Source organism: Schistocerca serialis, chromosome 2 (genome assembly GCF_023864345.2).
Source record: "Schistocerca serialis cubense isolate TAMUIC-IGC-003099 chromosome 2, iqSchSeri2.2, whole genome shotgun sequence".
NCBI classification, from domain to species: Eukaryota; Metazoa; Arthropoda; class Insecta; order Orthoptera; family Acrididae; genus Schistocerca; species Schistocerca serialis.
Genome location: NC_064639.1, coordinates 416147611 through 416159335, shown reverse-complemented (window position 1 = coordinate 416159335; position 11725 = coordinate 416147611).

Sequence of the window (11725 nt, the reverse complement as noted above, 5' to 3'; positions counted from 1 at the left end):
GCTCCTCCACAGGGACACAAATGAGTTTCTTTCTTTACTATTCTAATAACTTTCAACATTTGTGTGTGAATTCCAGATGTGATTTATAAAATAGGTCAAGTTACTCTTTCAACTAGACTGTTAGTTGTGGTGTGTGTTTGAGATTTGTTTAAAACAGTTGAAATAATGTGTGAATGAGTTTGTTAAGAGATTGGAAAATCACCACTAAGATTTTCATGTGTTTTATCATAGATAATTGTACAAAATTGTTACGAAAATTATGAATCATTTATTTTATTTATTGATTTATTTAACCTTACAAGATTAGGGCCATCATGCGCTCTCTTACATTTAACCAGGCATTCTACTTATTTTGCATTCATGTGTTTTAGTAGGCATGTTAAACTACATCTAGTACAAAAAGTGAAATAAACAGGTATAAAGGCACACTTGGAAAAATACATACATATACGGTTTATATTCGTAGATGATAAGTACTGCTGTAATTAGGTATTATGATAGAGACAGATTTTAGACAGGTATGGTAGCAGCAGGGGGGTATGAGGAAGACTGATGGTGAAGGGAGGAGAAGAATAGGGACATGATGAAACATAATTAAGGAAATATAAAGAAAAAGAAGATTGCATGATTAATGGAGATAGATGAAGAGGAAGAAGAGAAAGGAACAAGATAGGTGACACCAACTTTGCTATTTGACAGAGGGTAGGATTGGCCTTGTACATTAATATTGTGGAAAAAGTTATGAGGATGATATTAGGAAATGCTTCAACTACTTCTTAAAAGCAGCAGGGGAACTTTGAGCAAGGTAAGGGGCAGTTTCTTCCAGAGGCAGAGAGTGGCAACTGAGAAGGAGTTTGCAAAAGTTTTTGTGTTGTGAGTGGGCACAGTTAGGATACCAAATAACAGTGACCTTGTGTTTCGATTATAATGGCATGAAAGGTGTTCAGTCACTTAAGCAAGATACTGGGGTGCTTGCACAATGAGGAGCCAGTGAAGTAGACATAGAGTGTGGTAGTCATGCAATTTGTCTGGCCACAGCTACCCTAGCTGGGAGTATGAAGCACTAACATGATCATATCGCAAATGTTGCTGGTGTAACGCACAAAGGCATTCATGGTTAGTTCTAACAGCCTTTGGTTTCAGTACTCATGCCTTGTTGAATTATATCACAATAGTGGAGGTTCAGTAGAATGAGTGCTTGCACGAGCTGGAATTTCACGTCCTGTGGAAATACGTTCCGAAACTTTTTGAGAGCATGGAGACAAGCAGATGTCTTCCAGCGCAATGCGACTGTATTCTCTGCCCAGCTGAGATGCTCATCCAAAGTTACACCCAAGTTCTTAACTGTTTTCTGATAGGGTATTGGAATACTGTTGAACAGAATAGGAGGCAGCCATTCATGGAAATCTTAGCTTATTAATTTCTGATGAGCTATTAAGATTACTTGTGTCTTTTTTGCATTTAGTTTAAGCCCCAGGTTTTTCACCCATGTCACCACTGAAGACAGATCATCATGCATCTGAGTGATTGCAGTGTTTATATCTTCAGGTCTGATGGTTAGGTAAAGCTGGAGGTCGTCAGCATAGAAATGATATTTACAGGAGGACAGAACAGACGAAATATCATTGACAAATAACGAAAACAAAAGTGGTCCTTAGACTGATCCTTGTGGCACTCTTGAATTGACATGTTTCCAAGAAGATTTTTCATTTACACAGACAACACATTGCTGTCTGTCTTTTAAGTAGCTTTCAAACCATCTCATTGCACTATCTGAGAAATTAAGCTGTCACATTTTTCTTAGCAATATGTCTGAGTTTACAGTGGCAAAAGCTTTTCTGAAGTCTAGTAGCATCAATATTGTTGCCTTTTGGCTGTCTATGGCATATTTCATTACAGCAGTGTTTGTGCTCTGGTGTTTATGGAAACCGGATTGAAATTTATCATATAGGTTGAATTCATGCAGGTGTTCAGTGATCTGCTCATGAACAATATATTCAAGTTCTTTGGAGGCAGCAGGCAGTATGTTAATTTGTCAGTAATCACTAGGCAGTTGCACGTTTTTGATCATAGGGATGAGTCGAATTATGGTTCTTTTCCATGCAGTGGGGTGTATTCCATTCATGAGGGAAAAATTGAATATGTCAGTTAAGACAGGTACTATGATATCGGCAACATTCTTAATCATGGTTATACTGATACTGCCATTGCCTATCACATCGGAAGAGATTCTCATTATTGTTTTTCTTGCCATATTTATTGTTATGTGTTTTAGATCGAAGGTATCATGGTTAGTTACCTAGTTAGGGGATTCTTGTGGACAGTAATTATCAGCTGTAAGGACATTCAGGGCTGCAGAGAAGAATTCATTTAATTCGTTAGCTGAGACATGAAAAGCAGTTTCCGATTTTGCCTTTCCGACTCCCAAGCTATAGAGATTCATCCACAGAATCATGGGCTACAAATTGTTGCCTACAAGGGAGGGAGCATGCCTGATTTTAGCATTGTGAATGCATTGTTTAACTCTGTTCCATAGCTTTCTATATTCTTTGAAATGCTTGTGTTTCAGATCTGCCTTGAAACGCCTGTGGGTAGCATCCCTATTATTCATCATTTGATGTAATTTATTTGTCAGCCATGGAGCAGGAGATTTTCTTACATAGATTCAGCATACATGCGCATGTCTGTCACAGAGGGCAGTGAGTTTATCACGAAGTTCATTAATTTTGCCATCAATTGTAGGTCCTTTGATAATTTGATGCCATGACATTTCTGAGCAGTCAGGTGTTAGAGCATCAAGATCAATACATTTCATGTTCCTACAAGTTATGTTATGTGATTTGATCTTTGGTGGCTGTGCAGAGTAGGCCAGCAATATTACATCATGTACTGAGAGGCCAGGGCCCGAGGTTTGACAAACTGTCAGTGTTCTCCGTTGTGATTACATGTATAAGGTTATGAATGTGCACCGTATGGTGTGTAGGTTGTAATGGAAGAATGTTCATGCTATTGCAACTAAACAATTTTCTTAGGTTTATTGTGTAGGGAGTGTCTCTTAGCAGCTCTGTGATCATGTCTCCCACTACATTGACATGTTTATATTGACACTGAAGTGAATGTAATTATGACTGAAAGGAACTCATTAAGCTTATTTTCGGCAGCTTTTACATGACACCAGTCAAGCACTTCTGACATTGTATATTTATTTCAGTGAACATGAATTCAGCCTCTTTTTCTTCAGTAGGGTTTGAAGTACATAAGACTTTCGCTTTAAGATCTGTTTGTATATAAGTGCCAGCCCGGCTACTTGATCTGTGTGCCCTAAGAAATGTGTACCCTGGGAGATGAATAGGTGCAGAGGATATGTGTGGTTTTAACCACTTTTCAGATAAGAGGATTACGTGTTATTTTAGCTGGTTGAAGAGGAGATAAAGTTCTTCATAATGTGCAGATAAAGACTGGATTTGCAGTGCGCTACTAAAAGCTCTGACGTGTTCCTCTGAGCAGCCTAGAGTAGGGTGGTACACTGGTTTGTCCCTTTGTTACACAATATCTGACATGAGGGTCAGTGGCCACTGCTTCTAGTGATATTCCCCAGGGGTGTCTGAGATTTTGCACACCCTGCTTGCAATACCGCGAGTGCAGAAAGAAAGGAGATCACAAGGGATTTCCTGAGGTTGCAGGTGTATAGAAAATGGAGTAGTAGCATTTGGTGTAAGGAGAATATGACCAAAGCAGTGATGGCTGTATGTCATTCTGTATCCTCTGTTGTAAAAGATGAAATGCAATTAGTGTATTTTAAACAGCGTAGGGTGAAAGAAGGAAAAAGGGGAGTGATTTGAAAGGCTGATGCTGCCAGCAGAGAGAAGTGAGCTTAATAACTAATATATTATTGTAGGAAACTACAATCAAATTGAAATTTACTAAAGTGACACTAATAGTGATTTTTGTTATGAACATTTTAAACCAAAGAGATGGGTGATTAATGAACTAAAGGAGAGACTAATAGTTGCAATGCTACTGTTACAGAAAGGAAGAGAATAAACTGAGCAAATAAAATAGTATTAGCAGTAATTAAAATTAAGTAAACATTAGAGCTAAGGTACAAAAAAAAAATACAAAGTTAATACAATTACAGAACTAATTATTTGAAGGTACAAATATGGGGATAATTAAAAAGTTAATACAATTACAAAACAGTACATCTGAGTATAGTGGATTGTAACGATTCATGTAGCATGTTACTTAAGTTTCTTCTGCAGCACCCACTGATGAATGAATGTGTAATTTTCGTGCTTCACAAAATTTATTCACATTAATTGACATCCAAACTGCACACTTGTCATGTAAACAAAGCATGGACAGACTTCACTGATCTCTTTGACTTCCAAAGTAACTTCAAAACTGACTCATTGCAGCATCACTCAATTGCTTTATAGAGAATTTTATCAATAGCTTCCAAAATAGAGCATTATTAATTTTGTACAATTTTGATGTTACAATTAAAATTTACAAAACGTGAAGAAACTGATTTTACAGCCAAATAAGGTTGTTGTTGTTGTTGTGCTCTTCAGTCCTGAGACTGGTTTGATGCAGCTCTCCATGCTACTCTATCCTGTGCAAGCTTCTTCATCTCCCAGTACCTACTGCAACCTACATCCTTCTGAATCTGCTTAGTGTATTGATCTCTTGGTCTCCCTCTACGATTTTTACCCTCCACGCTGCCCTCCAATGCTAAATTTGTGATCCCTTGATGCCTCAAAACATGTCCTACCAAACCGGTCCCTTCTTTTTGTCAAGTTGTGCCCCAAACTCCTCTTCCCCCCCAATTCTATTCAATACCTTCTCACTAGTTATGCGATCTACCCATCTAATCTTCAGCATTCTTCTGTAGCACCACATTTCAAAAGCTTCTATTCTCTTCTTGTCCAAACTATTTATCGTCCATGTTTCAGTTCCATACATGGCTACGCTCCATACAAATACTTTCAGAAACGACTTCCTGACACTGAAATCTATACTCGATGTTAACAAATTTCTCTTCTTCAGAAACGATTTCCTTGCCATTGCCAGTCTACATTTTATATCCTCTCTACTTCGACCATCATCAGTTATTTTACTCCCTAAATAGCAAAACTCCTTTACTACTTTAAGTGTCTCATTTCCTAATCTAATCCCCTCAGCATCACCCGATTTAATTTGACTACATTCCATTATCCTCATTTTGCTTTTGTTGATGTTCATCTTATATCCTCCTTTCAAGACACTGTCCATTCCGTTCAACTGCTCTTCCAAGTCCTTTGCTGTCTCTGACAGAATTACAATGTCATCGGCGAACCTCAAAGTTTTTATTTCTTCTCCATGGATTTTAATACCTACTCCGAATTTTTCTTTTGTTTCCTTTCCTGCTTGCTCAATATACAGATTGAATAACATTGGGGAGAGGCTACAACCCTGTCTCATTCCTTTCCCAACCACTGCTTCCCTTTCATGCCCCTCGACTCTTATAACTGCCATCTGGTTTCTGTACAAATTGTAAATAGCCTTTCGCTCCCTGTATTTTACCCCTGCCACCTTCAGAATTTGAAAGAGAGTATTCCAGTTAACGTTGTCAAAAGTTTTCTCTAAGTCTACAAATGCTAGAAACATAGGTTTGCCTTTTCTTAATCTTTCTTCTAAGATAAGTCGTAAGGTTAGTATTGCCTCACGTGTCCCAACATTTCTATGGAATCCAAACTGATCTTCCCCAAGGTCCGCTTCTACCAGTTTTTCCATTCGTCTGTAAAGAATTCGCGTTAGTATTTTGCAGCTGTGACTTATTAAACTGATAGTTTGGTAATTTTCACATCTGTCAACACCTGCTTTCTTTGGGATTGGAATTATTATATTCTTCTTGAAGTCTGTGGGTATTTCGCCTGTCTCATACATCTTGCTCACCAGATGGTAGAGTTTTGTCATGACTGGCTCTCCCAAGGCCATCAGTAGTTCTAATGGAATGTTGTCTACTCCCGGGGCCTTGTTTCGACTCAGGTCTTTCAGTGCTCTGTCAAACTCTTCACGCAGTATCTTATCTCCGATTTCATCTTCATCTACATCCTCTTCCATTTCCATAATATTGTCCTCAAGTACATCGCCCTTGTATAAACCCTCTATATACTCCTTCCACCTTTCTGCCTTCCCTTCTTTGCTTAGAACTGGGTTGCCATATGAGCTCTTGATATTCATACAAGTGGTTCTCTTCTCTCCAAAGGTCTCTTTAATTTTCCTGTAGGCATTATCTATCTTACCCCTAGTGAGACAAGCCTCTACATCCTTACATTTGTCCTCTAGCCATCCCTGCTTAGCCATTTTGCACTTCCTGTCGATCTCATTTTTGAGACGTTTGTATTCCTTTTTGCCTGCTTTATTTACTGCATTTTTATATTTTCTCCTTTCATCAATTAAATTCAATATTTCTTCTGTTATCCAAGGATTTCTATTAGCCCTCGTCTTTTTACCTACTTGATGCTCTGCTGCCTTCACTACTTCATCCCTCAGAGCTACCCATTCTTCTTCTACTGTATTTCTTTCCCCCATTCCTGTCAATTGTTCCCTTATGCTCTCCCTGAAACTCTGTACCACCTCTGGTTCTTTCAGTTTATCCAGGTCCCATCTCCTTAAATTCCCGCCTTTTTGCAGTTTCTTCAGTTTCAATCTGCAGTTCATAACCAATAGATTGTGGTCAGAATCCACATCTGCCCCTGGAAATGTCTTACAATTTAAAACCTGGTTCCTAAATCTCTGTCTTATCATTATGTAATCTATCTGATGCCTTTTAGTATCTCCAGGATTCTTCCAGGTATACAACCTTCTTTCATGATTCTTGAACCAAGTGTTAGCTATGATTAAGTTATGCTCTGTGCAAAATTCTACAAGGTGGCTTCCTCTTTCATTTCTTCCCCCCAATCCATATTCACCTACTATGTTTCCTTCTCTCCCTTTTCCTACTGACGAATTCCAGTCACCCATGACTGTTAAATTTTCGTCTCCCTTCACTACCTGAATACCAAATAAGGTATAAAATACCATATTCAATGATAATCTTTTATAGTAATATCTTTAGTTTTCCATAAGAAAATCATTCTGAACTTTAATTACAATAATGTCTCTCATATTATTTTTAGTTACGTAATGAATTACAATTTGGATTTTTTTACTAATGTGTAATGGTAGTACAGAGATCGTGCTTTATCTGATTAAATACATAGAAAGTATAAATAAGGTCTCATATTCTGGAAATTGGAAAACTGTGAGATGTAAACAACTGGAGAGTTAATTAGAAATGCAATTACAAAGAATATTAATTAAAGAGGAAGACATAAAAATAATTAACAAATGAAAATACATTGCTTAATAATAACTTTTAAGCTCTTTCTCAATATAACGAGGTCTTCTGCTAGTGGATTTTTAGATTACCATTTTGTTAATTAGAAGCATTGGTTTTTAATACCAACATCCGTGCAGTCTCTAGTTATTTATTTCTAAAGACTTATTACTTCAATTTCTTGATTAGTTACTTAATTTAGTACATGTAAAGAATTTTACCAATGACAACAATCTACCGATAATTATGACAATGCACATACTTCCAGAACATTCCACATGCCTTCGCAATGAAAATCAAGTTGTTTATCAAATAGGACAGTAGGACAGAAAGATTGATATATATATCATTCTGTCCTACTGTCCTATTTGATAAAAAACTTGATATTCATTGCGAAGGCATGTGGAATGTTCTGGAAGTATGTGCATTAAAGCGCTGGCAGGTCGATAGAAACACAAACAAACACATACATACACACAAAATTCAAGCTTTCGCAACAAACTGTTGCCTCATCAGGAAAGAGGGAAGGAGAGGGAAAGATGAAAGGATGTGGGTTTTAAGGGAGAGGGTAAGGAGTCATTCCAATCCCGGGAGCGGAAAGACTTACCTTAGGGGGAAAAAAGGACAGGTATACACTCGCGCACACATACACATATCCATCTGCACATACGCAGACACAAGCAGAAAATGCGTGTGTGTGTGTGTGTGTGTGTGTGTCTGCTTGTGTCTGTGTATGTGCAGATGGATATGTGTGTGTGTGCGAGTGTATACCCCTTTTTTCCCCCTAAGGTAAGTCTTTCCACTCCCGGGATTGGAATGACTCCTTACCCTCTCCCTTAAAAACAGCAGACAGTTTTACTTCCATCTCTCGTGCCTTTTTCTCATACTCAGACACAGCCTTTTTAATACTGTAATTTTGGCAGTATTGGCCTCAACAGTTTCACACATTTTGGCCAATACTGCTGCCATTACTGTATCTGATATAGTGCCTGCTATCAGATCAAGATTGTCTTTATCGTGAAGCACATCGTTTACCTCAGAGTGGACCAGCTCCACTATACCGGGAGCCATGGCCACACGGTCTTTCCCTCTCCTTTCCTCTTTCCTGATGAAGCAACAGTTTGTTGCGAAAGCTTGAATTTCATGTGTATGTTTGTGTTTGTTTGTGTGTCTATCGACCTGCCAGCACTTTCGTTCAGTAAGTCACATCATCTGTGTTTTTTATATATATATATATATATATATATTAGGAAGCACTGAATTGTCTGATAACTATCCAGATGCATAAAAAAAAGGTGGTACCGGAAATTTCATATGAGTCCTGAGGGAGGCTGTACCGTTATAGCACGTTACAATTTGCAGATGGTGCTAAGTTTGCACTTTTGGCTCAAATAGCTTCACTTAATACTTTTCAGTTCTTCTGTGTTTGTGACTGTCTTCTTTCCAGCTGCTGTCCTGATGATTACTCTGCCATCCTGAATCCACACATTCTGAAGACCAAAATGGGATATGGCACTGTTTAAAATCTTTAGCTGTTCATGTGTCAGATCTTCCCTTATTGTAAGCCATGTCCTTGCTAATCTTTTCTCTGGGTAAAGATCTCTGCCCTTTTTTGGTATGAGACAAATATAACTATTATTGGACGAGGTTTGGCAGCACCTCGCAGTTTTCATCCCATCCGATGGCTGCTGTCAGTGTCTGCCTTAGTCAATGCAACACCTAATTTTTCACACGCATCATGTATAAGTAGTTGGTCTGTGTCTTCTTCCTTATTTTATGCTACGCTAAACAGTCATAGACTATATTCCTATGGTACTGTTCTAGCTCATCTGTCACAGCAGACAGTTTTACTTCCATCTCTCGTGCCTTTTTCTCATACTCAGACACAGCCTTTTTAATACTGTAATTTTGGCAGTATTGGCCTCAACAGTTTCACACATTTTGGCCAATACTGCTGCCATTACTGTATCTGATATAGTGCCTGCTATCAGATCAAGATTGTCTTTATCGTGAAGCACAGCGTTTACCTCAGAGTGGACCAGCTCCACTATACCAGGAGCCACGGCCACACTTTCTGCCAATAACAGGCCCACTGCACCTGCTGCTTCCTTGCTGCTGGATGTGTTGCTGTTGACTCTCCTGTTTATCATTTTTCCAGCATAGATATTGGTAAAGCCCAGAAAAAATAGCACTACTGCACTAAACACTGTTGTTTACCCAATTTCCACTGGTACTTGACAACAACGCCTGTGAGAGCACCTTCAAATTCATCTAAATTTCACAAGCCGAACTTATCACATGTTACACTGCAGCCACCATCTAGTCCTGTGGTGATCAGTATGAAAGTCTCTGCACTGAATCGAGGAGTGGTCTTGTGACTGAACGTTTAAATAAGAATGCAGAGTAGAACTTGTTGTCTTTCACCTGTTATCTTGAGTCTGGAATGCTACTGAGTTATTTAGTCTGGAACCAGTAATGCAGCGTGTATGCTGCAAATGTTATTTTTGTGTGCCAGGACTTGTACACTGTGATCTGGTGCATCAAATAATCTAGGGTATAGAAGTGAGCATCTAGCATGGGGGCTCTCAACTTTCTGTATAGTGTGGTAGTAGCAAAAGCAGTCTGCACAAAATAATACCAAATTTTTTTGTGGCCACCATTCGCATATGTTGTGCCTCTCTCAAAAAAAAAAAAAAAATAAAAATATATATATATATATTTATATATATATATATATATATATATATATATATATATATATATATATATATATATATATATATATATATATATATATATATATAAAAATAAAATTAAAAAAATTATATAAAACTTAAAACCAGAATGTTTCAAGCAATATTATTACAATATTATTATCCTTTGGCATTTTGACCAACAGATCCAACCTCATAACATCTTTCACTGCTAATATAACATTTTGTTATTAACATTATTAAGTTGCGTTGTTGATCTAAAGAGCAATGGTGTATGGCCACCCCCCTGCTGATTTTGGTAAGCCATGCTCAAAGTTAATGGCCATACATTGCCCACACCCTGGGGAATTGGTGAAAACATCATAATAGGGTTGGCTCATCCTGGAATGTTCAGCATTTTCATTCTAGTCTTATTTGTTGTCCCAGTATCCAAGCTATAGAAGTCAGCATCTAGCATGGGGGCTCTCAAGTTTCTGTATAGTGTGGCAGTAGCAGAAGCAGCAGCAGTAATCGTGCACTTAGTGTGGAAGACAAGCATAATAGTGTATAACATCAGTGACAGACAACGTCCACATGGTAAGCCACTAGTACAGCAGTCCATGTGGGCAAAGTCACCAAGCATCAGAGGTGGCATCTGCATGACGTCACATGGAGGCAACATTGCATTGGCACCAAGCAGCAAAAGCGACACCACGTGAGGGTGGAATCACACTGGCACCAAGCTACAGAGGTGGCATCTTCATACAGTGTCACATGAGGCAATTTGCAGTCCATGTTGTGGGCAATGCTGCATTGGTATCAGATGAAACATGGATCAGCAATGGTTGCATATGTCAGCAGAGAAATGCAAGTACAGTCAGCAGCTGCAATGTAAATTTTCCTCATAGCCAGCCTTGGCCAATGAAATTAATAATTTGCCAAGTGATTGTGAGGCAGAAAGTGCAGGGAGAGATGTTAGTAGTGATAGCATGCAGGTAGAAGGGAAGAGATAGGTTAGGTGTCAGGAAGTGATCTGAATGCGTTTTTCAAAACATTGAGTAAGAAATTAGAAAAGATGGATTTACAAATGGGGAGTATAAAATCTGAGATAGTTAGAGATTTAGATTCAAAAATGGATACTAAAATTGGGGGTATAAAAATTGAAATAATCATAAATATATATTCAAAATTGGAGGAAATGTTATTTATACTTGGTGGTAAGATAAGTTCAGTGAGTGGAAACTTTGATCAGTTAGATAGCAAATTAACTGAGATTACAAATAAACTTGAAAATATAGTTAAAATGGTTGGGGGAGAATCTCACATTTGATGAAGTAGAAAAGGGATTAGTAGGCAAACTGGAAACTGTGGAAGATCATCTTGTGAAACAAATTGAGGCACAAGGAAAGAAAGATATAAATTGTCAAACACAAACAAATGCAGATTTTAAATCAGTGAATGAAGGCACTGCTGACTATTATAAAAATAAAGATGAAAAGCTGGAAGGGGTAGTTAGAAAAAGAGAGAAACAGATAAATGAATTGAAGGAATCAATATCTAACACAGCAGTTGGACAAGGGAATTTATTTAAGGGCATCCTATGGGGCAATGATTGTCTACAGAACCATTCAGTGGAGAGGGTAAGTAACATGAGTGAACATCTTGGCTG